Source organism: Hemicordylus capensis, chromosome 4 (genome assembly GCF_027244095.1).
Source record: "Hemicordylus capensis ecotype Gifberg chromosome 4, rHemCap1.1.pri, whole genome shotgun sequence".
NCBI lineage: Eukaryota > Metazoa > Chordata > Lepidosauria > Squamata > Cordylidae > Hemicordylus > Hemicordylus capensis.
In genome coordinates this window covers 172,954,677-172,979,477 of record NC_069660.1, presented here as the reverse complement: position 1 = coordinate 172,979,477, position 24,801 = coordinate 172,954,677, and the positions used below count along the sequence as shown (strand labels likewise).

The 24,801-nt window shown below is 43.0% G+C and overlaps 1 protein-coding gene across 4 annotated transcripts in view; it reads right to left on the bottom strand.

Annotated features, from left to right (window-relative positions):
* Positions 1-24,801, bottom strand: part of NRG2 (neuregulin 2) — a 305,841-nt gene that overhangs the window by 135,165 nt on the left and 145,875 nt on the right. The window lies entirely within an intron of this gene.

The following is a 24,801-nucleotide window of genomic DNA, read 5'->3' as shown; positions in this document are numbered from 1 at the left end:
TTTTTGTATATGATAGCCTTTAAGGCCAATATTATTGAAGCCTAATAATCATGACTTTGGCAAGAAACCAAAAAGCAGAGCTCCAAGACTGTACAGCAACATTTCCCTAATTTGCTTCCCAATTCTGTTCCTTCTCATATAAGCATGCTGATCAATGTTTTCCCCCCCAAAGGCTGTAAGAATATCTGTTATTCCTCTTAACTAATATATCTGATTTTTAAGATCACTACAATTGATTTAAAAATCAGATATATTACACTTTAAACCAAACTTTTTAAAATGTGCTTTCATTTATCTGAATACCCTGGAGGATATCCAAATTATTTTCTGAAATTCAAATAAACCAGTCGTGCTATGCCCTTCCCACTTGTTTTACCATTCAACTACATTAAAAGTAGTGTCATTAGGAGCATAGGTTCCAATGATCCCTATTTACCAGAGACAGCTCCTGTTTCTGAAATCTGTCCCTCGTAAATCATCTATTTTGTCCATAATTTTGCGATTTGGGGATGCCTTGTTCATTTTTTTTAATGCGAGTTGCTACAGCCATCATTTGTGAGGTCCTGCTCCTTCCTCAGAGTCTCTAGAAATTAAATCTTGAAGTGAATGGGTGGATACATCATCTCTCTAGTGCACCTGCATGCAAATGGGTCCAGAACACTAAGGTGCTATGCAGTGCACACCATAGAGCAGGTAGAATCCAATTTTGTTGCATAGTGAGTGAGGGGCTTGGGCAGTAACCCTTGGAATGAGAATGGGTTGTTACACATGTATTCTAGTTTCACCTTCAAAATGCTGGAGAGTATGGGTTTGGCTCATCTACTTTGGTAATCTGGAACATTGTGCTCTGTGTGCACTTTATGACCTGCTTTCTGTTTATGGCATGTTTGTCGTCAGAATCATACACCATGCCCTCTTATACATTCACAGCCATGTCCCTATTTCCATTGGTGAAATTTTGGAAGCTATGTAGGAGTTTAACTACTTGTGATTAGGGGTGTGCATTTTGGAATTTTCTTGTTTCGATTTGTATCCGAATCAAAACATCCCCGTTTTGTTTTGTACCCAAATTTTCTGAATCTGAATCAGTCCTGTTTTGTTTTGTAGCCAAATTTTCCGAATCCGAATCGATTTGGATTTTTAAAAAGGGTCCCAGGGCAAAAAGAGTGGGTGGTGGTGGTAGTGTCCAATGGCTGGAAGCTACCACTCAAATTTCAAAGGAATTAGGCAAAGGGCTGATTTTTTGGGGAATTTTTTTTTAAGTTTACACTTCTTTAAGAATTTTCCCATAGGGAATAATGGGGATTCCAGTAACTGTATCGCTTCAAATCAAGGGGAAAGGGATGACCCAGAGCAGAGTGTGGTGGGTGGTAGTGCTCAATGGGGGCAAGGAAACTTCCAGGATTATTTCAAAGGAATTGGGCAAAGGGCTGATCTTTTGTGATTTGTTGAAGTTTATATGTCTTTAAGATTTCTCCCATGGGGAATAATGGAGGTTCCAGCAGCCCCATAATTCAACTTGGGGGGCACTGGGGTTGCCCAGAGCGAGGGGTTGTGTAGTGCACATAGGGTGCCAACCACCCCCAAACCCACAAGCCTGTGGGGTACTGGGTTTTGTTGTTTCTGAGGTGTTCATTGTAGATTCTCTGGTAGCATATGAGATTTTCAGTGAAAAACAAGAATCCACTCTCATATGCTACCAGAGAATCTACACTCAGAACACCACAGAAACAGCAGAACCCAGCACCCCATAGGTTAGCAACCCTTCCCCTGACCAATGTGGGGTCAGTAAAGAATGGGAAGAAGCAAAAGAGCCATTGGGGAACAAGGAGGGAATTGTCAGCAGGTCAGCCCATGATTTAGGTCACTGATCAGAAGGCTGGAAGGGTGGGAAATTCAAAGAGATGTCAAACACAAAATAGAGACTGACTTAGAGATCACCACAAAATGGAGGTCTGAAACAACAAAACGTTTTGTAGCCGAAACAGGAACGTTTTGTTTTGTATACAAAACTTTTGGATCTGGAAAATGGGTGTTTTGTTTTGTCTACAAAACACCCGAAACAGGCTGTTTTGGGTACAAAACGTTTTGTATCCGAAACGTTTCGCACATCCCTACTTGTGATTTAACTGCTGACTAGTACTGCCTATTAGAGGCAGCAGCAGCAAAAGCCAAAATTGATTACTAGGTGTTGGAAGATGGAGTCAGTTCCAGCTATCCAAAATATAATAAATTAAAGCTATAAGGAACTTTCTGTAACTTGTATGTGTTTGTTGCTTATTCAAAAAAAATTCTACAAATTTATTTTATGTCAAAGAATATCCCTTCTCTCTTTCCTCCACACATTTTATAACTGTTGGCATTAGACTTTAACCATTAATTCTCCCATACTAACCCTTTGCACCATCCCCTCCGCTGACCTCAAATGTAGTTCAATCAATCAGTCAATATCAAATTTTTGCTGATGTAATTTACTTCAGGGACTAAACTTCTTAATCAAGAATGTTTGTATTATTTAGCGTGTAAGTATTGAAGAATTATTCATTATACGATGTAATCCTGTTCTGCTTCTTAAAAAGCACGTATCTTCTTATTTACCTAATGATCCAGTTTTAACACCTTCTGCAAACTTTGCTTGAAGACATTACCAAGAAAAGTGCTGACAAAGTAAGTGATGCACGAGTGACTCATCTTCTTTTCCACACCTCTGTGTTACACCCAAAGTGGTAAGAGATCTATAAAATTATACATAGTATAGAGATATATAAAATTCTGCATGGAGTCGAGAGAGTGGGCAGAGCCATTTTTCTCCCTTTCACACAGTGCTAGAACCAGGGGTCGTCCCATGAAACTGATTGGCCGGAAATTTAAGACCAACAAAAAGAAGTCTTTCAAACATTGTATAATTAATCTATGGACTTCTCTGCCACTATTCATTAGTTTGGATGGCCTTAAAAGGAGCTTAGACAAATTCATGGAGGTCTATCAGGTCTATGAGTTGCTACTAGTCTGATGGCTATATGCTACCTCCAGCCTCAGAGGCAAGATGCCTCTTAATATCAGGGGAGCAGGAGAGTAGCAGTAAGAGAGAGGGCATGCCCCCACCTCTTGCCTGTGGACTTCTTCTCAGAGGCACCTGGTGGGCCACGGTGTGAAACAGGATGCTGGATTAGATAAAGTTTGGGCCTGATCCAGCAAGGCTGTTCTTATGTTCTTACTTGAACATCTCCACAGCATAGAGCTGTGTGAACTAGATACACATCAAAAAATATGTCCAGAATATTATTTTCATTCTATTGTCTCAGACCAACTTTCCCACAATGGATTCATTAAGTCACTAATTTGGATTTTAAACCAGCAAGGTGCAAAATTCAGTTTTGGTTCTGTACCTTTATAAGCACCCATCCATCCTCCCTCCCTCTCATTTCTGCAGAAAACCTTGTGGATAAATTTTAGCCCATGGTCAGTGGGCTGTGGGGGGAAAGCCAAAATATGTGTAACTGCATGTACATTTATCCCCTTCTTCCTCTTGCATCTCAATTTCTTTCCTTGCCTATCCTTTCCACAATTGTCTCTTATCTGCTGAAACGTAATCCATAGATTCCTCAGGACAGGGGCCTGACTGGGGGTGGGGACTTATTTTACTTTATAAAGCACCATGTTACCATACTAGTAATAAAACACTTGAGATAAAATCTTATCCAGACAGTGGAATAAAACAACACAATAATGGGACTCAGCTGATGGCCCAATGGAAACAGGCAAGTTGGACATTTGAATGAGGAAGCCCAAATCATGTTTGCATCTTTACTCTTTCCAAAATGCCCACATGTTCAAAGCCACCAATGCACAGTGATCCTATGCCAATTTGCTAGGCAGTAATGCTTTTGAACTTTGGTGCTGGAGAAGACTTTTGAGGATACCATGGACAGCCAGGAAAACAAACAAATAGATCATAGAACAAATCAATCCAGAATTTTCACTCAGGGCACAAATGACCAGGCTCAAACTATCATGCTTTGGACACATTATGCAAAAACCCAGCTCCCTTGAGAAGTCCATAATGCTGGGGAAATTTGAAGGAAAGAGAAGAAGAGGACCAGGGTGCTTTCCAGATTAGATCCTGCAATGGGGTGTCAACCTATTTCTGAAGTGTGCTTCCACACTTCCTGTGTTGTGACACCACACTCCCTACGCTGACAGCAGGGTGCCGTTCATATTTCCAATGCCTTGTTTCGAATGTAATCACTGTGATATAGTGCTATAACATCTTATATCAGGTGTAAAAAAGTTGCTGTTTTATCGGGTTGTTAGTTTTTGCAAGACTGCTCCCCCTGTTGGGCACTTTGCTATTTACATTTTGTATGGGATTTGCCTGAACAGAAGCATTTCGCTGCTGTTGAGCAGCTAAATCGGAAAGTGCCCTGCAGCAAGGTGGATGGACTTGATTATGACAACAATGAACCACTGAGAGACCTTAAAGGCCAAGCTGGAGACAGATCATCCTGGAGAGCATCTATCTTTGTGGTTGCTAAGACTTGAAACCAACTTAACGGCACTTAATCAATCAATCAATCAATGCCCACTAAGTTAAAAAGGGCTTTCTTCCATGTAAGTTTCCTTTGGATGGTTGTGGCACTGCTATTAAATATAACTAAAGCTATAGCAGAAAGTTTAACATTTAAATATGTACTTTTACATTTATCACCTATCAGTTAGGGATGTGCAAAATGATTTGGGTACAGATCGATATGTACCCGAATTTAGCTGATTTGGGTGGTTTGTAGACAAAACAAATAACCTCTGTGGTCCATTGGCTAGGTTCAGATACAAATCAAATTGTGGCTGATTTGATTTGAATCGATTTGAGATTCATATCCCTCCTATTAATTTCCCCAGATTCCCAGCTTTAATTTTTTTTATTTTATTTTTTTTAAAGCTAAGCTCTAGCCCTTATAGAAGTGGAGTTATGGAGCAAAATGTGTGGTCACTATTTTTCAAGTGTTTGGATCCTTTGGTGTATAATAACTTTCCCTCAATGAATCCCTATGAGGATTCATTACACACCTTCATTTCTTCTATTCATTTTTATTGTCTTTTGGACAGTGGAACATAGGAACATAGGAAGCTGCCATATACTGAGTCAGACCATTGGTCTATCTAGCTCAGTATTGTCTTCACAGACTGGCAGCGGCTTCCCCAAGGTTGCAGGCAGGAATCTCTCTCAGCCCTATCTTGGAGATTCCAGGGAGAGAACTTGGAACCTTCTGATGCTCTTCCCAGAGCAGCTTCATCCCCGGAGGGGAATATCTTACAGTGCTCACACTTCTAGTCTCCCATTCATTTGTAACCAGGGCAGACCCTGCTTATCTAAGGGGACAAGTCATGCTTGCTACCACAAGACCAGCTCTCCTCCCATGACAGTGCCAACTGTCAACTGCCATGTGCCAACTACACCCCCCTCCGACCCGCAAGGCAGTAGGGTACTACTCAGTTTATGTTCTAGGATTTTTTTTCAAGTGTTTAGGCTCTTTGGTGTCTAATAACCTTTCCTCATAATGAATCCCTATGAGGATTCATTACACACCAGAGTCTAAACACCTCAAAAATTAATAAAATATAAACTGAGTACCCAGCCGCCTGTGGGTTGTGGGGTAGTTGGAACATGGGATGCCACTAATCCCCCCCCCTGCAAAGCAGTGGGGTCAAAATGATCAGAAGAAATGAAGAGGTGTAATAAAGAGACCAAAGAATCTAAACAAAAAACACCTAAAAATAAATTGAGTACCCCAGTGTGTGTGTGTGGGGGGGTGTAGTTGACAGATGGCAGTTGACAGTTGGCACTGTCCAGTAATAGTCAAAATGAACAGAAGAAATGAAGGCGTATAATGAATCCTCATAGGGATTCATCATGAGGAAAAGTTATTAGACACCAAAGAATATAAACATTTCAATATTCCTAAAAATTAAAATGAGTACCCCACTGCCTTGCAGGTCGGGGTGGGGTGTAGTTGGCACATGGCAGTTGACAGTTGGCACTGTCCAGTGACAGTCAAAATGAACAGAAGAAATGAAGGTGTGCAATGAATCCTCATAGGGATTCATTATGAGGAAAAGTTATTATACACCACAGAATCCAAACACTTTGAAAAAAATGACCGCACATTTTGATCCATAACTCAACTTCTACAAGGGCTAGAGCTTAGCTTTTTTTTTTTTTTTTTTTTAATGAAAGTTGGAAATCCGTGTTAGGGTTATGATGATAAGACGACATCGAGTCTCCATTATTTTCTATGGCGGAAATGTTCAAAATCAGTAAAAACTAAAATAATTCATTAAAAATTAACCAAGTGTCCCACTGCCTTGAAATTTGGTTGGTAGGTGGCACCCATGGGGACTTACCTACCAACCAGATTTGGTGCCCCTGCAACCTTGTTAGGTGGTCCGAATCGATCCAAATATGAATAGAGTAAAAGCAAATACAAATTGAATCTGGGATGATTTGGGAGGGTAGATTTGGACACAAAACAAATGTGATAGGACTGTGCACATCCCTACTGTCAATAGGAAGGAAACAAATACGTTCCTTGATAGAATGAGTTATATCCTTTTTGAGGTTTGTAACTTTTATTGTAAAGGAATCCTGGCTATTTCTTCTTCTATAGCTCAGTTCCAGCACCCCAAATGCTTGGACTGAGCCAAGTTTAAGCATTTTCAATTATACCTCAGACCAACAGATCTGCAGATCTGAAATTCCAGATCTGCCAACAGTAACACTTGTTTAAAATTTTAGGCGTCTTGTCTATCTGAATCTCAGCAACAAATTTGCAGCAGTTTTAATTATATTAGTGGACGCGAGTATCTTGAAATAGGAGGGTGAGGTATACATTGTAGAAATAAAACACATGCATACATACAGGAAGAAAGACTGACTGTCCTCAGGGTTATGATTCCATCATGGCTGAGTGTACACAAGAACCTACACCCAAAATAACTCAGTCAGTGTTTGGCAGCTTGATTTCCCATTTATTTATGTATTATTATTATTATTATTATTATTATTATTATTATTATTATTATTATTATTAAAAATGTGTGTGTGTAGATAGATAGATAGATAGATAGCTTTTAACAAAAGGTTCTCAAAGTGGTTTACATAGCAAAAGAAATGAGAAGACAGCTCCTTGTTTCAAATGGGCTCAGAAAAAAGAAACACGGGGGAGACACCAACAGCTGGATAGCAGGATATTTGTGCCAAGCACTCTTTCTCCATTGTTTGCATCACCAAGTTTACTTTGGAGTCTTCTAGGTGGGCATGACAGGGAGACAGGGAGATAGAGCCCCATGGTGCATGCCCTGTCATCCAACTTATACTCTCCCTGTCTGACGTTTATAAACTTCAGTGCTGTGACTGGATGCAGCATTCGTCTGAATTCTATCCTCTGTCATGTCTGAATGGGTGGGGTGGTTGAAGGAGAATGTGAGGGGGCACTAGTTTTGTTTTGGTTTGCTCTGCACAGATTTCAATGAGTGCTTTTTTGTCAAGAGAATGCCCATGATATGCATGCCCATGAGGGGATACAGAAATTGGCATAAGTCTGTTACTCCCTATCCCACTCAGGACTCTGCCCCAACTCCACCCATTTTTGCTCTTTCCGCCAGGCAGTGGAGCTCTTTGGACTGGACTTCCAGGTGGAGATCCAGTCCCGCGCAGGCCTGGGGCCTCCAAATGCTGAGCGGCCTCCTAATTTAAGTGGCAGGATTGTCCATGCAAAATGTGGTATCTCTCTGCAAGTCAGTGGGACGTATCTTTTGAGAATCTCTCCCCCCCCCAAAAAAAGTGGGGTTCCCTCCCCCAGCTTTCCCTGAGCATGTTCTGGTGTAAAAAAATAGTGCATTTCAGCTTATCTGGCGGGGACGGGGTGGGAGGCAAAAGGCCTATAGGTCGAAGCTCCAAAATTACCTAGGTGCAACTCTGCCAGGTAAATTGCACCAGTGCTGGCGTTAACACTGCAGAATCTCCAGAGTCATTGCGGTGTATCTCAGTACACACCAGGGAAAGGGATTTACACCAAATCCTATGTTGTTCCTGACAGTATGGGATCGTTTGTTTTTTAAGAATAAGATTGCACCCTAAGAATAAGATTGCTCCAGGTTACACACCCATAAGATTGCTCCAGGTCTGATGGGAGGGGCAGAGTAAACAAGCTGCATATTGAAATATCTAGCCCTAAGTGTATTAATTTTAAGATCTACCTTAAAAGGTTTTGTGGATTTAATTAGCTTAGCTTTGATTTAATTTAGTACTACATTTAAGTGTTGTCTTAATGACAAAAACATATTATAATGTAGGTGCTTTGAGGGGTAATTTAGATGTTTTAACTTAAAAGCATAATTTTACCATAAATGAGCCAGCTGCCTATTTATACTCTAATGATGGGAAGTGTCATAGGCTACATCTCATCCAGAAGGTTATACACAAAACATTCATAAAGTCAGAAGTCTGGATGAAAGATAGTACTGTTCACACTGACACAGGCCAGCAAGGATGTGCTAGAAACTGCAGAGCTGAGTATTTAAGGGGTTTTCTAAGTATCTTATGGCTATATTAATATTGTAGAATTCAGTCCTCCATAAAACAATTCTGATTTTGCTTCTTTTCAGGAAATAATTTCACTTTTGACCTTGTCAAGACCATGACTGAAATACCATACAGACCATTTATTAAATTCTTAATCATCGTCCTTTGGATTAACTCCAAAAGACAACACATATAAAATGAAGGGTTTAGTTCTAAAATAACTTGCATTATAAGACAAAGCACTTATTATTTCTATAGCTTAAGATAATATAACATTTTTAGGTGAATTTCAGTTTTGCTTGGAGACAAGCAAAATCTTGTACATTATTTCTGCAAATTATATGTTACGGTATTGTATGTCATTTCTGCATTACCTTGCAAAACGTGAGAGCATATCTTATCTGCAAAAGTAAAAATGGAATACTTGCAAGAGCAAGATTTTCTGAATTGCTAGGTCACATTGGTAAGATTGCAGCACTATTGTGAATGGTTTCCCCACTTAAAGGCGCAGCGGCTTCATTGACTATGGTTCCCAAGTTCCAACTGGAAGGCAGGGTAGCTCAACATTGGCTCTCTAGCAGTTGCTGAAATACAGCTCTCATCATATCCAGCCACAATATCACTCTCTTGAGGCTGCAGCCTTGAGAGCAAAGAAAAGGAATCAACCTCAGACAAGGACATTTGGGATTTCATGCTGCAGGGCTCAAGTCAGGAGGTCTCAAGCATTTGTGTGTCATACAGGCACCAAGTAAGTTCTAGGCAAAGACAAGTGCACAGTGAGTTCAACTAGCCAAGTCCAAAGAGAGGAGGGAGCACACTGGTGTAGTGTTCCTTCCAGGTTCACAGGGTTGACTTGGACAGCCCTCCTGCCAACACGCCTATTTCTGGCATCGCCTACATTTCCATAATTCCAGCACAGCACTGGAGCACTGAGTGTGCCAGGGGTTCCAAAGAGGGGCTGGGTTTGAGGCACTCAGCTGGGAGGCTTCTAGGGCAGTACTGGGCAGAGTATGCACTGGGCGGAACAATTCCACAGATAGTCCCATGTCTGGAATCGCGCACAGGTTTTAGGTTCAAGGGTTAGTTACACTGTTTTTAGTGCAATGTAAAGGAGAAGAGAAAATAAAAAATGAGATCTCTTGAGCTCTAGAACTCTGGGGTTCCTAAGGTGGGAAAATTAGGTCCATGTTTTATTGGGGAGTCAGGTGAGAAACAAAGCTGTGCCAGTGCTATTTAGAAACACTCCTGATTTGCTTTGGGTCTTAATCTGACCCCCCTGAATCACCCCAGATTATTGAATCTTTGTACCTGAATTTTCTGAATCTGAATTGAATGGATTAAAAAAATGGGGCCAAAAAAAGTGTGGGGGTGGTATTTCCCAATGGGTGGAAGCTACCACCCAAATTTCAAAGGAATTGGGCAAAGGGGTGACTTTAAAGAATGTTTGGACTTTACGCATCTAAGTTTTTCCCCATAGGGAATAATGTGGGTTTCAGAAATCTTATAGCTCCATGTGGGGGGCAACAGGGTGGCCCAGAGAGGGATGTGGTGGGTGGTAGTGCCCAAGGAAGCTACCACCCAGATTTCAAAGAAATTTGGCAAAGGGGTGATTTTTAAATGATTTTTGAAGCTTACACATCTTTAAGCCTTTTCCCATAGGGAATAATGGGGGTTTTAGCAGCCTTAGTTATAACTAAGTTATAACTGGCCGAATCCAGCCCCAGCACAGTACCTCCAGTGACTGTTGCTGGTGTATACATCTTAGGCTTGAAGTTGATTTTTGAAGTTGGCATGTCTTTGGGGCAGATTTGGGGCAGAAAGGGGGCTTCGGGGGCATAAGAGTGGGTCAGGTGGTAGTGCCCCAATTGGTGCCTTCTACCAACCAGATTTTAAATAAATTTGTGAAAGGGGTGATTTTTAAAGGATTTCTGAAGTTTGCGCATCTATGTTTTCCCCCTATAGGGAATAATAGGGATTTCAGCAGCCCCATAACCACTTGGGGGGCACCAGGGTGGCCCAGAGCAAGTGGTGGTGTAGTGCACATAGGGTGCCAACCACCCTCAAACCCACAAGCCCACGGGGCTCTGGGTTTTGTTGTTTCTGAGGTGTTCTGAGAGTAGATTCTCTGGTAGCAAATGGGTGTGGGGGAGAGGCATAACTGTGATTATTATTACTATTACATTTAAAATTTTTAAAAAACAATGAAGTATGATTTTCAACTGTTGTTCATCACCTACTGCAACAAGTCCTATAACAGCATCTCTGTTATTGCACAGCATGATGGGCAAATTGGTGCCAGTATGAAACTTTCCAAGTATTCATATAATATACCAAGTGAAACAGGAAGCAATGGTGAATACTGTAACAGAAACAATGCCCAACATCATAACTAACTGTGTTGAGGTGCTACATGCAAAGCACCTCTGCAACACATGGAAATCCAGAATTCTGTTGTGCAGGTGGGAGTTGGATTTTTGCCAATCTCTCCTTCCCCTAGAAATGCTCTTCAACATGTGAAAATGGGTCCCTGAGGACAGCACGGCCCTTAGGGACATAGTTATGGGTGTTAAAGAGCACTTCCAAGAGAAGGAGAGTGGTGGAAATCCCCCCACCCACACCCACTGGATTACTAAACACTGCAGTGGTGCTTTGCACACAGCACCTCTGCAAGGTTAGTGAGGAGCATGTTGGACAATGTGATTTAAACATTTCCTACAAATCACTAAAAATTTTAGTCTTTTATTAAGTGACTACTCAAAGGAGTCATTTTGTAAAAACATTAGCAGACAGTACTGGGAGAAAATAAAGGAAATGTTTAATGCTGGCATTATAGGCTTTTTCCTCCCATGCACACTACAGAAAATGTTCCTGAAGTTCAAAACCTCGTATCAGCAAACAATGGATGGGGCTGACTATGGATGTACTGGGGTTCACTTGGCAGTCCAGGAGGAGGAGAAATGAAGCCTTGTGTGGAAATGTTTCACTCCCAGGACCAAAATAGTTTTCCCTCTTGGATGTCAACTGCAATTTCACATGAAAAATTGTAAACTTGCATTAAAATGCATCAGCTCATTAACCCAAAACTCGCTGTTTAAATTGGTATGCCAAAACATTTAATGCAAAAAATACCCACATGGACAAATGTGTTGGTACCCCTCCACGCAAAAAGAAGAATCTACAATCGTTTCTGAAATAACTTGAAACTGACAAAAGTAATTGTTACCCATCATTGTTTATTCCACATTTAACAAAAATCAGACGTTGCTTTAGAGTTTTGATGCAACAGAATATTTTAAATAACAACACAAATGAAAATGGCGTGGACAAAAACGATGGGACCCTTAACCTAATATTTTGTTGCACAACCTTTAGAGGCAATCACTGCAAACAAGCGATTCCTGTAGCTCTCCATGAGACTTCTGCACCTGTCTGCGGGTAGTTTGGCCCACTCTTCCTGAGCAAACTGCTCCAGCTGTGTCAGGTTTGAAGGGTGCCTTCTCCAGACTGCATATTTCAGTTCTTTCCATAGATGTTCGATAGGATTCAAATCAGGGCTCATAGAAGGCCACTTCAGAATAGTCCAAGGTTTTGTTCTTAGCCATTCTTGGGTGCTTTTAGCAGTGTGTTTGGGTCATTATCCTGTTGGAGGATCCATGACCTGCGACTGAGACTGAGCTTTCTGACACTGGGCAGTACAGTGGGTATAGGAAAGAATCACCCCCTTTGATAGACCTTAAATTCTGGTTCCCTTACATCCTGAAATGAAAACACAAAGAAAATTCCCTTCACCAGCTGTACTTATCCAATGCAACCTATAACATCCAACTGAAAAACATCACAATTACAGTCCAGAAAAAGTGTCAGAAATAAAAAACAAGAATTACTGAGATTGAAAAAGGATCACCCCCCCCCCATGTCAATATTTTGTTGAACCACCTTTTGCTTTAATAACAGCCTTGAGTCTGTTGGGATACTTCTCTATCAACCTTGCACATCTAGACGGAGCAATATTTGCCCACTCCTCCATACAGAACTGTTCAAGTTTGGTCACATTGGATGGTAGGTGTTGGTGGACTGCTATCTTCAAATCTCTCCACAGATTTTCTATGGGATTTAGGTCTGGGCTCTGACTGGGCCACATGAGGACGTTCACTTTTTTCTCCTTCAGCCACTGTGTGGTCAATTTTGCTGTGTGCTTCGGATCGTTGTCATGTTGAAAGGTGAATCTTCTGCCCATCCTCAACTGTCTGGCAGAGGGTAGCAGGTTTTCTTCCAGAATCTGACGGTATTTTGCCCCATCCATTTTTCCTTCTACCCTAACGAGAGCCCCAGTCCCTGAGGCAGAGAAACACCCCCACAACAGGATGCTGCCACCTCCATGCTTCACTGTAGGTATGGTGTGTTGTGGATGGTGAGCTGCATTGGATTTACGCCAGGTGTACTGTTTGGTGTTGAGGCCAAATAGTTCAATCTTGGTCTCATCTGACCATAAGACCTTTTTCCATTTGGCATCAGAATCTTCAAGGTGCCTTCTGGCAAAGCTCAAACGAGCTTTAATGTGGCCTTTCTTGAGAAGTGGCTTTCTCCTTGCGACCCTCCCGAACAAGCCACATCTGTGGGGTGCTCGTGAAATTGTTGTCACATGCACAGAACAACCACTCTTTGCCATGAAGTCCTTTAACTCCTTCAGAGTGGCCATTGGCCTCTTGGTAGCCTCTCTTACCAGTTTCCTCCTTGCTCTTCCAACCAGTTTGGAGGGATGACCGGATCCAGGGAGGATAGCAGTCCAACACCTACCATCCAATGTGACCAAACTTGAACAGTTCTGTATGAAGGAGTGGGCAAATATTGCTCCGTCTAGATGTGCAAGGTTGATAGAGAAGTATCCCAACAGACTCAAGGCTGTTATTAAAGCAAAAGGTGGTTCAACAAAATATTGACATGGGGGGGGTGATCCTTTTTCAATCTCAGTAATTCTTGTTTTTTATTTCTGACACTTTTTCTGGACTGTAATTGTGATGTTTTTCAGTTAGATGTTATAGGTTGCATTGGATAAGTACAGCTGGTGAAGGGAATTTTCTTTGTGTTTTCATTTCAGGATGTAAGGGAACCAGAATTTAAGGTCTATCAAAGGGGGTGATTCTTTCCTATACCCACTGTGTGTTTCGCTCCAGAATGTCTTGATAGTCTTGAGATTTCATTGTTCCCTGCAGGGGCGTAGCTATAATTGGGCGAACGGGTTCAAAGAACCCGAGCCGTGCCCAATCAGGAGCCGCCATTCATGACCCTGACACGCCCCCCGCGTCTGACGTCAGACACGGGGGCAGTAGTTTAGCTCCCAAGCGGGGGCTGGGCGGCCCCTTCGGGAGCTAAACAAAGCTCCCAAAGGGGCCGCCTTCACAACAAAGTTCACAACGCAGCCCAGAAGCGGCTCTTTCCATGCGGCCCCTTCAGCAGTTAAGCTGCTTCTGCCGAACGGAGCCTCAAGGCTCCGTCCAGGAGCCAGACCATGCCCCCCGCATCTGACATCAGACGTGGGGGGCATGGCTATCCCCTGCATCTGATGTCAGATAGCAATAGCAATAGCAATAGCACTTACATTTATATACCGCTCTATAGCCGGAGCTCTCTAAGCGGTTTACAATGATTTAGCATATTTCCCCCAACATTCTGGATGCAGGGGGCGGGGCTATCGGGGCGCTAGCCACAGCCGCACACGGGCCACCAGCGGGCTAGCTACGCCCCTGGTTCCCTGCACAGACTCAAGGCACCCCATGCAAGGCCCAGCAAAGCAGCCCCAAAACATAACCAAGTCTCCTCTGTGTTTCACAGCAGGTATAGTGTTCTTGTCTTTGAAAGCTTCATTTTTTCATTTGTGGACATAGAGCTGATGTGACTTGCCAAAAAGCTCCAGTTTTGTCTCATCTGTCCAAAGGACATTCTCCCAGAAGCGTTATGGCTTGTCAATGTGCATTTTAGCAAATTCCAGTCTGGCTTTTTAGCAATAGCAATAGCAATAGCACTTACATTTATATACCGCTTTATAGCCGGAGCTCTCTAAGCGGTTTACAATGATTTTAGCATATTGCCCCCAACATTCTGGGTACTCATTTTACCGACCTCGGAAGGATGGAAGGCTGAGTCAACCTTGAGCCCCTGGTCAGGATCGAACTTGCAACCTTCTGGTTACAGGGCGGCAGTTTTACCACTGCGCCACCAGGGGCTCATAATGATGTTTTTCTTTCAACAGTGGAGTCCTCCTGGGTCTTCTTCCATTGAGCCCACTGTCACTCAAAAAGCGACGGAGGGTGCAATCAGACACTGATGGATCTTGACCTTGGAGTTCAGTTTGTATCTCTTTGGAAGTTGTCCTTAGCTTTTTGTCTACCATTCTCACTATCCTTCTGCCCATTCTGGGGTCAATTTTCCTCTTGCGGCCTCATCCAGGGAGGTTGGCTACAGTCCCAAGGACCTTGAACTTCTTCATAATATTTGCAACTGTTGTCACAGGAACATCAAACTGCTTGGAGATGGTCATAGACTTTGCCTTTAACATGCTGGTCTATCATTTTCTTTCTGATCTCCTCAAACAACTCTCTCCTTTGCTTTCTCTGGTCCACGTTCATTGTGGGACACACAATGATACCAAACAGCAGAGTGACTACTTTTCTCCATTTCAATAGGCTGAATGACTGATTGCACAACTGGAGACATGTGTGATACTAATTAAAGAAAATAGCTAATTTGAAAAATCACTCTAATCCAATTATTTCTTATCTTTTCTAGGGGTACCAAGAAATGTGTCCAGGCCATTTTAGAATATCTTTGTAAAATATGCAATACTTTATCTCTTTCCACACTTGCTTTGCTTTACTCGTTGACATATCAAAGGCATGCAGGTATACATGGGACAATTGCTTTTCATTTATTTGCTTTTCAGGAGGCATAAAACACTTTTTCAATGAGCTGTAAGTACCAACAAATTTGTCCACGTGTGTATTGGGTGCATTTTGGGAACCATTCAGTTCCCACCAAAATATGTATCAATCAAATCATCCAACATGTGGAAGAGTAGCTAAATACAAAACTTACCCAGACTATTCCTCAATCCAGCTGAAACCTATCAGAGCATATTTACAGACTGAGTTCAAATAAAAAATATAAAACATAATGCAGAGGCAACTTATATTCCATCTTGTGTGAAAATGATGACCAGACCTTCTCACAGCTACTAACCTGAATATCTTGGGAAACAGCACTGTCTCACTTGGATATCTGCTGGGGGAGGCAGAGCATACACCACAAAACACATTTTTAATTCCCTGAGGGCAGTACGTGATGACGATTAGGCTCTTCTATTCTGATTAACACAACTACAGTTTCTGCTAGCTGCACCTGCTGGGCTAGTAATTCCAATGCATAACTTAACTAATGTTGGGTTCCCATTATAAACCCCACTTTACATGGAAGAACTTCATCATATGGCCCCTTCCCATTTCAGCACTGACTCTCCTGTAAAGTCCCATATGACCAGGAGTTTCTGACACAAACAGTGTGAGAAGGAATTGTGCTGCAGTAGTTCCAGTGCCACCAGGATAGGGGCCCTAAGTTGTTAGTGCAACTGAGAATTCTGCAGGATTTGGGGGATGTCATATTCAACAAGTTTTGAATGAAAATTTAGTCCCGTTGGAATTCAGTCCATTCAACTATGCCTGCTTTTTAGTTCTATTTATTTTAAAATCTATATACCACTTCTCATTTTTAAAAATCCAAAGGCAGTTCACAGCATATTAAAAGAAACAATAAAATCTATAAAAATTAAAAACAAGCCACCAATAAATTAGTAAAAATACAGCACACAGAAGCAGCACCAAATGCAAAAAAGGCAAAAAGCGTCTCTTAAAATACCAATGCATGTGTCTTTACCTGCCTCTTAAAAGCAGCAAGGGATACTGAGGAGCAGATGTCCATTGGGAGGACACTGAAAAGTCTGGAGGCAATGATGAGAAGGTCCCATGTACAGGACAACTGAGCCTCCTTCAGCATCAGTGAACAGGGCAGAGCCCCCTCTGATGAACTTGCCAGGCAAAACTGTTCACAGAGCCTTTCATTTCTACTACAAATGAATATATGGAAGGAAGGATTGGAATGGTACTTGCCGGCCCCACCTCGGACCTCCATGTGTTCAAAGAATCCCTTGCACAGGATTCTATGCATGTCCACCTGAATCACTTACATTCTGGTTTTCTGGGGGTTTTAAACTGTTTTGAATGTTTTAACTGTTAATTGTTTTATAATTTCTGGTTTTGACTGTTAATTGATTTTAAATCGTTTTGTTTTAATGTAAACCGCCCTGAGCCAATTTTGGAAGAGCGGTATAGAAATCGAATGAATGGATGAATGAATGAGTAAATAAATAAACAAACAAATCCAAACACACGCAGGCTTCATACATGTGATCTGTGCCCTGGATAAATTGAAAAGACAAAGTTCATGTAGCGAGGGACAAAGTGCATGTGGGGCCAGCAGACACAATTCTGTTCTCTCTCCATTCAGTTCAGCCCTAAATGAAAGTTTGCACAAAGTTCTTGTACTTCTGGGCTTCTTGGCCTGCTTCCCTTTTTCTTTTCTTTTTTCCTCACAAAGCATTTATTGTGAAGTCCATAAATGCCTTACATCTGTAATGGATTGATTAATTAAGTGCCGTCAAGTCAGTGTCGACTCTTAGCGACCACATAGATAGATTCTGTCCAGGATGATATATCTTCAACTTGGCCTTTAAGGGCTCTCAGTGCTGCATTCACTGCTGTCGTAATCGAGTCCATCCACCTTGCTGCTGGTCATCCTCTTCTTCTCTTTCCTTCAACTTTCCCCAGCTTTATGGACTTCTCAAGGGAGCTGGATCTTTGCATAATGTGTCCGAAGTATGATAGTTTGAGCCTGGTCATTTGTGCCTCGAGTGAAAATTCTGGTTTGATTTGTTCTATGATCCATTTGTTTGCTTTCCTGGCTGTCCATAGTATTCTCAAAAGTCTTCTCCAGAACCCAAGTTCAAAAGTGTCAATACTTTTTCTGTCCTGCTTCTTCAAAGTCCAGCTTTCGCATCCATAGAGTGTCATGGGGTAAAACATGGTCCGAATGATTCTAATCTTTGTAGATGTAGGCACGTCATAGCATCTAAATATCCTTTCCAAGGCCTTCATTGCAACCCTACCAAGTGCTAGTCTGCGCCGTCTTTCTTGACTGCTTGACCCTTTACTGTTGATGGTCGAACCTAAAAGGCACCCACCACTTCAATGTCTTTATTATCAACTAGTCACATTAGGCCCATTACAATAATGGGCGCTAGAAGAACCGTTGCTGCCCGCGCCCCCGCCTCACCTCCTCCAGGCCTCCTCTGGCAACTGGCGGCGCCAGCAACTGGTGGCAGCGGCGCCAGGTGGTTCCCGCCATGGGCCAGCTTCCCACCGGCTTCCCCCCGGGCCCGCTTCCCCCGGGCTCCGTCTTCCCCCGGGCCCACCGCCTTCTCCGGCCTCTCCCCCTGCCTCCTCCCAGCCGGGCCCACCGCCTCTTCCAGCCTCGCCCGCGGCCCTGGCCGGGCCCCCGCCTCCCAGGCCTGCCGCCGCCTCGCCCAGCTTCCCCCACTGCCTCCTCGCTGCGCCTCGCCCGGCCCGGAGCCTCGGCTCCTCGGCCTCTCCCCATCGCTGCCGGGCCAGGCCCACCAGCGGCCATGGCCGCCGCCGCAATGAACCTTCCGCTCCCGCTCAGCCAATGAGAGGCCGCGCGCGCCACGCATGCGCAGAACACCTCCCAGAGACACGAACGCAGGACACGGACGCAGGTACCCTAGCCTTTTATTATATAGGATTCAAAGGCTGGTTGCTGTACCCGTTGTCATTAGTTTAGTCTTCTTTACATTTAATTGCAGTCCCATTTTTTCCACTGTGCTCCTTGACTTTCATTACTAGAGCTTGCGGATCATCCACATTCTCAGCTTTCAGAGTGGTGTCATCAACGTAGCGCAGGTTATTGATGTTTCTTCCTCCAACTTTAAAACCACGCTCATCTTCTTCCAATCCAGCTTCTCTCAGTATATGTCCAGCATATAAATTGAATAAATAAGGTGAAAGTATCTGTAATACTACTTATATACTGCTTTCCAACAAAATTTCTTAAAGTGGTTTACACAGAAAAATAAATAATAAGATGGTTCTCTGTCCCCAAAGGACTTGAGACCCAGTCACTACTCACTAATTTGAATCATTGGACTGGCGATAGATGGAGCTGTAGCTCTGTGGTAGATGTGCTTGGCAAGCACAAGATCCAAGGTTCAGTTCTGGCATAGCCAGTGTGGTGTAGTGGTTAGAGTGCTGGACTAGGACCGGGGAGACCCGAGTTCAACTCCCCATTCAGCCATGAGACTTGCTGGGTAACTCTGGGCTAGTCACTTCTCTCTCAGCCTAACCTACTACATAGGGTTGTTGTGAGGAGAAACTTAAGTATGTAGTACACTGCTCTGGGCTCCTTGGAGGAAGAGCGGGATATAAAATGTAAAAAATAATAAATAAATAAATAAATAAAATATCCAAGTAGGCCTGGGGAAACCCTTGCCTGAAACCTTGGAGCGCCGCTCTCAGTCACTGTAGACCAGGAGCTCCCAACCTGTGGTACTCCAGATGTTGCTGAACTATAACTCCCATCATCCCCAGCAGCATTTTATTGTGGCTGGGGATGATAGGAGTTGTAGTTCAGCAACATCTGGAGTACTACAGGTTGGGAACCCACTGTAGCTAGATGGCCCAATGGTCAGACTCAGTATAAGGTAGTTTCCTATGTTCCTATGATTAGGGGGAAACAACTGCAGTTAGGAAAGGAACTAAGAGGCTCTTCCCTCAATGCAAGGCTTCCATAACAAGTTTGTGATCATCAGGCTACTAAAGCTAGGATATTAAAGAGAAGGATGCTTCCATTCCACTTTGGAAATTATCGTCTGTGCACAGTGAAAGAAACAGCAGTTGTTTGCAATGAAATTTTGGCCCTTGTTCTGAGTGCTCAGCACTTCTTTGTCTGATCCTGTGCTTTTTTAGGAACTGATGTTCATATAATCCACTCAGTGTTAACACATAATGCGGGCATGGCCTTGCAAAACTGCAGCTTTCGCTATTTCTGAACAATTATTCTGATGGCCATAAATTAATGTGCCAACTTTATGTGCCACTTTACACACATCGATACCAAGACAAAATTCAGAAACAGGCAAAATTCAAAATAAGCCAAGGCCTTGATTGATAGGTTTTAGCACCACCCCCACCTTGCCTGCTTGAATGGTCTGTGACCAAAGCAAAATTATCTACTATACTGTATGCATCTTGTTCCACTCAATTTTTTTTAAAAAAAAATTTTATTTATTTTTTTGGCCAGGGAATTCTCCTGGAGCTGCAGCCAATTTCAAGGAGAGTAATAAACTATCCAATCTGTTCCTATTAAAGCAATCACAATATTCATTGTTGAAGTGCAGCTTTCTGCTGTGTGTGCAGTGAACAATATATGTGTTCCAGTCTTTAAGACCAAACTAGATGTGAAAATAATAATGTCATTTGGCCTGCATGTTTGTTTGTTTGTTTATTACATAGCAGGCAAGTGCAGGGTGTAGGTCAGGACTGAGACTTGGTCAGGAGTGGAGGGAGGTTTCAACTCTTTGTTGCAGTCCCAATTCAGACTGGGACTTGTAGCTGCTCTTTGTCACAGGTGAGAATAGGAACCCTCATAGGAAGAAGGGGCTGCAGGTGATCAGACTGTGCTCTATTTATGACCCCATGGACCGTTGGGAAAGGTGACTCTTTGGCACAGCCAGAATCTAAGCCAAATTGCTTATACACTTCCTCCGTATGCTGTCTGACGCAGCAGAATGTCCTCCCTGAGCGAGGGATGCTTTGTAGGGATGTGCTGGAACGCGCAGGTGCGTCGGATACTTCTGGCTGTATCTGGTAAATGGGGGCAACGGGGCAGCAGGGAGTATGCTACTGCCCCAATGAACTTTGGGGGGAAAGGAGCGCAGGCAGGGGAAGAGCAGAGGGAGGAGAAAGTGCACCCTCCCACACTCTTAAAGCAGCACCCCCCCACACACACCATCGAACCACCCCCACCTGGTTTCGTGCACATCCCTAATGCTTTGAGCCCTTGAATTACCTTGGGAGGAGGGCTACTATTGCAGTTGATGGGCCTCCTGGTGCAGTAAGTGTTTGCTGCTCAGTAATCCTGGAGACTAAGAGAAGTTTGAAGGAACAGTTTTTTGGTGGGTCTGAATGGGGGACCCTGGCACCCCAACTGCTATGAAGAGAAGCGATAAGTCACTGGGAGGAGAACACTGTCTGTGAAAGAAAGGAGCAAGAGAGTGCCACCACCCTGCAAAATCTGTCTTCCTACTCTAGCTATGTTGGGGTTAAAGGTAGTGGTCCCTCCCCTTTTGCATTTCAGTCATTCAGAATGGTGCTTGTGGACACCTGTCATGCATTTCTGAGATCTGAATGGATTATTCTGGCAGGCTGATACTGGCTCGCCTGGCTCCAGCTGGGCATTCAGTACTGTACCAGCTAGTAAAGTAAGAAAGACACAGGCTGCTGATACAATTGCCCTGCCCACCCTGGCAACGCTCCACATTGGGGTCAGATAGCTGCAGACAACTATGAAGTGGCAGGAATGATAACCAGAGCATGGGCTGGGGAAGACAGGGACCAAGTTTGCCAGAACACAGCTTTAGAGTTCAGTGAAAAGCCTATGCTGCAGAAATGATAATGGGAAATCTTTCCCCCCCCCCCCTGTCCCCACTGCATCTGCCCAGTGCTTGTTAAGTGGAAAAGGGATATTACAATCTCCTCCCCACAACTTCAGTGGGTAATTTTTCTGTAGCATGCTGCAGACATTTTGGTCAGCAGATAAAACCACTCACATCCAGGTCAGAGTGGCACTGAAGTTGACTTGGATGCCATAGTTCCAGCTATGTCTTGTCGGAGGTGTTCAAGTCTTGTTGGAGGTGTTAAGTCTGAATTATTGTTACCGATCAAGATACTTGGAGGACCATGTGCATTCTGGATCTTGCAGTTTGTGATGGATTAAAGCTAGCTACAAAAACTTAGCTTTGGTGGCCAGAGAGGTGGGTGTCAAATGCTTCCCTAAACCAGCTACTGTGCCAATTCATCCCAAAGATTGAGCAACATTCACTGCTAAAAAAATCCAAATTCAAATATTGAAGGAAGTGTGAGATAAAATTAAAGTGTAACAAACGCTACCATTTATGGTTGGAAAAAACACTATTTTAATCTTTTTCAGTAATTGTATTTCTATCCTGCCCTTCTTCCTCCAAGGAGCTCAGGGCAGCATACATGGAGATATGATTCCATCTTTGCCTCACAACAACCCTAGGATGTAAGTCAAACAGAGAGCTAGTGACTCATTCAAAGTCACCCAATGAGTTCTGTGACTGAGCAGAAACTTGAACCTAAGCCTCCCCAGCTTAAATCTGTTCATTGTACAACACCACACTGATACACCACAACAGAATCAAAATTGATTTTAAAAAATGAAAACATATTCTCATTTCAGCCCCACTGCTTAGGGGACATAAAATGTCCCTGTGCCAGAAATTGACTCTCACTGAGAAATCAGCAAAAGCTTTAGTTGATTAATAACATTCTAATTAGAAAACATATTATTTCTTCTTCATGTTTTCTAATACAGAACTGTGTTTTATTTAGACATTTTAGTGTTATATATTACACTTTTATCCCGCTCTCCCTCCAAGGACCTCAGGATGGCATACATGGCTCCCTGTTTTATCCAAATACAGGAAGAGAAAACTCCTCCAAAATGATGTTATCTGGAAACTAAGGAAGAAAACATGTCATTAAAAAGAATCAGCAGGGGGAGCTAGAGGGAAAAGCCAAGGTGTGGAGGGAGGAAATGTATCAACATCTCTGCTTTAAAGTAGATAAAGTGTCACCTTGCAGGATGGCTCTTGTATTGCACCAGATATCCATCATGTTTTAATTCCACTACTGCATAAAAGAAATAGTGCAACTAGAAAGTATTCTCAATTGATGAAAAGTTAAACTTAGTCAGACAAGAATCTCTTTCTCCCATAAGCTGTCAAGAGAAGGGAGGAACAGTAATGTTTCTTTCTGAATTCAGGCTAACAGAAGTTTAGTAGCTGGCATTCAATGTAACACAGCAATTTTTTTTTTTGCTTCAAAAATCAGCAATCTGGAATTTAACAGCAACGTTCTATGAAGGACATATTTGCCATTCATGGCAATTAATGAAACACTTCCTTAGATCAAGAATTCATCACTCAAAGGAATGTTCTCAATTGCAAACAAGTTTTTAGGCACAGACATGTGGAATGCATGTCTCTACTAAATGCAGGGAGATGGTCTGAATGGGCTTGGGTGGACCATTCCATAGCAACTATGGAAAATAATCCAGTGATGGGATGGAAACCCTTAATTCCCAAATGTGGTCTAGTGTGAGGGTTATTATCCTTTCTGAAATTATGAACCCGCTTGATCCTCAAGTATTACCCATGGACCCTCACCCTATTTATAATCCATATAAATTATAATGTTATAACAATTCAACAAAAAGAAAGAATGTACTATACTTGATGATGAATGGTGTTCTGGGGGAACTAGCTTTCATTATATATTTAATTTTCCACAGACCACCTGGATCTACCCCAAGGACACCCAGGGGTCCATGGACCTCAGGTTAAGAACCCCTGGTCTAGTGATCTTAGAAGGAACTCTTACATTAGAAGAACATCATGTTCCTTCATCCATGTATTTTCTTCACTTCACACTGGGTCTCTTCCTCTTTACTGACAACGGCTTGTTTGCATTTTTCTCAGTATGCTGCCCATAAACAATGTCTTTTGCATTTTAAAACTTTATTGGCTTTTACAATAGCTTAACAATCCAACTACATTCATTTATTTGATTAAGTAAATATTGACTTCCCGCTTACCTGTCTGCGCAGTTCACGTTAACTATAGATATAAACCACTGCTATAATAATTCAAAACATACATACTCCACATTGCTACTCTATTTTACCCAACCCAACCTGCTGTTATACTGTATTTCAAACCCTGCTGAAAGGTCCATATTAGAAAAATAGCTATTTAAACCCAATGTGAGTTTTGAAGTGCCCAGCACTTCTGTAACGGAATTCCCATTTTAGTGTCCAAATAAGTCTTAAGTTCTTTGGGAAACATATGCCTGATTTACAGTGGGTTAAAAAAAATTCTAAGGCTGTTCAAAGGAGCAGCTGTACCTGGGTATGGCTGCTTGTGTGGAGTTCAAGGATTAAGGGCAATCCCAGTGCTGCCCCACCAGGTAGTCTGAGGTTTTTCCCTAGACTATTACCTAAGTAGAAGGGCACAAGCAGCCCGAGCAGACACAGAGCTGGACACCTAAAGTGCCCAGAAGAATCCCCCATTGTGGGATGTGGGTGGCCACAGCCTGCTTTTCTTCACTGCTCTCAGAGCTGCCGTGTACCAGTTGTTTAGGCGCACGGTGCTGGCAAGCCCAAGAGCTACTTGAATCCTGTGGGGAGAGGAGGCAGTCCCGCTCCTGCCCTCCACCCAACCCTCCCCAGGCCAGGTAAGCACAGATTGTGTGAACGACCTTTCTGTCGATTTGTTACTTTGTTAGAGGTACTGAGCTCCTCGGCATTTTCCAGTCTACAAACTTTGCACCGGTAAAAGTGTTGCAAGGTGCGACGGTATGAGGCAACGTCTTGAAACCATGAGTACAGCATTTTTCAATGCATCGTGAAAGGGGTTGCAGCCATTCATATTGCCCACCACCGCAACGGGTTTTCCAGGCAGGGAGTGTCCACATTCCACCTGAACCGCATTCTCTGCCCCCTCCTCCTGCTCCATTTCGAGCCAATGGGGTCATGGGCGGGGGTGGCACTGACACGGCAAACTTTTAAAAAAAATCTTCTCAGTGCCTTTGCGCAAGGCCACCAGTAGGAAGAAGCACAGCTCCATCTTTTCTGCTTTGTGCAAGCAAGAAGAGCACTGAGAACACGTCGGAGAGTGATGACAGGGCCAGATGGACATATGGTCTGACTCTGTATATCAGAACTGTGTGCACTCAGCAATAAGCAGAGGTCAAAAACTGTTGGCTCTGTTGACCAACCAGACAAAAGTATTTTACTCG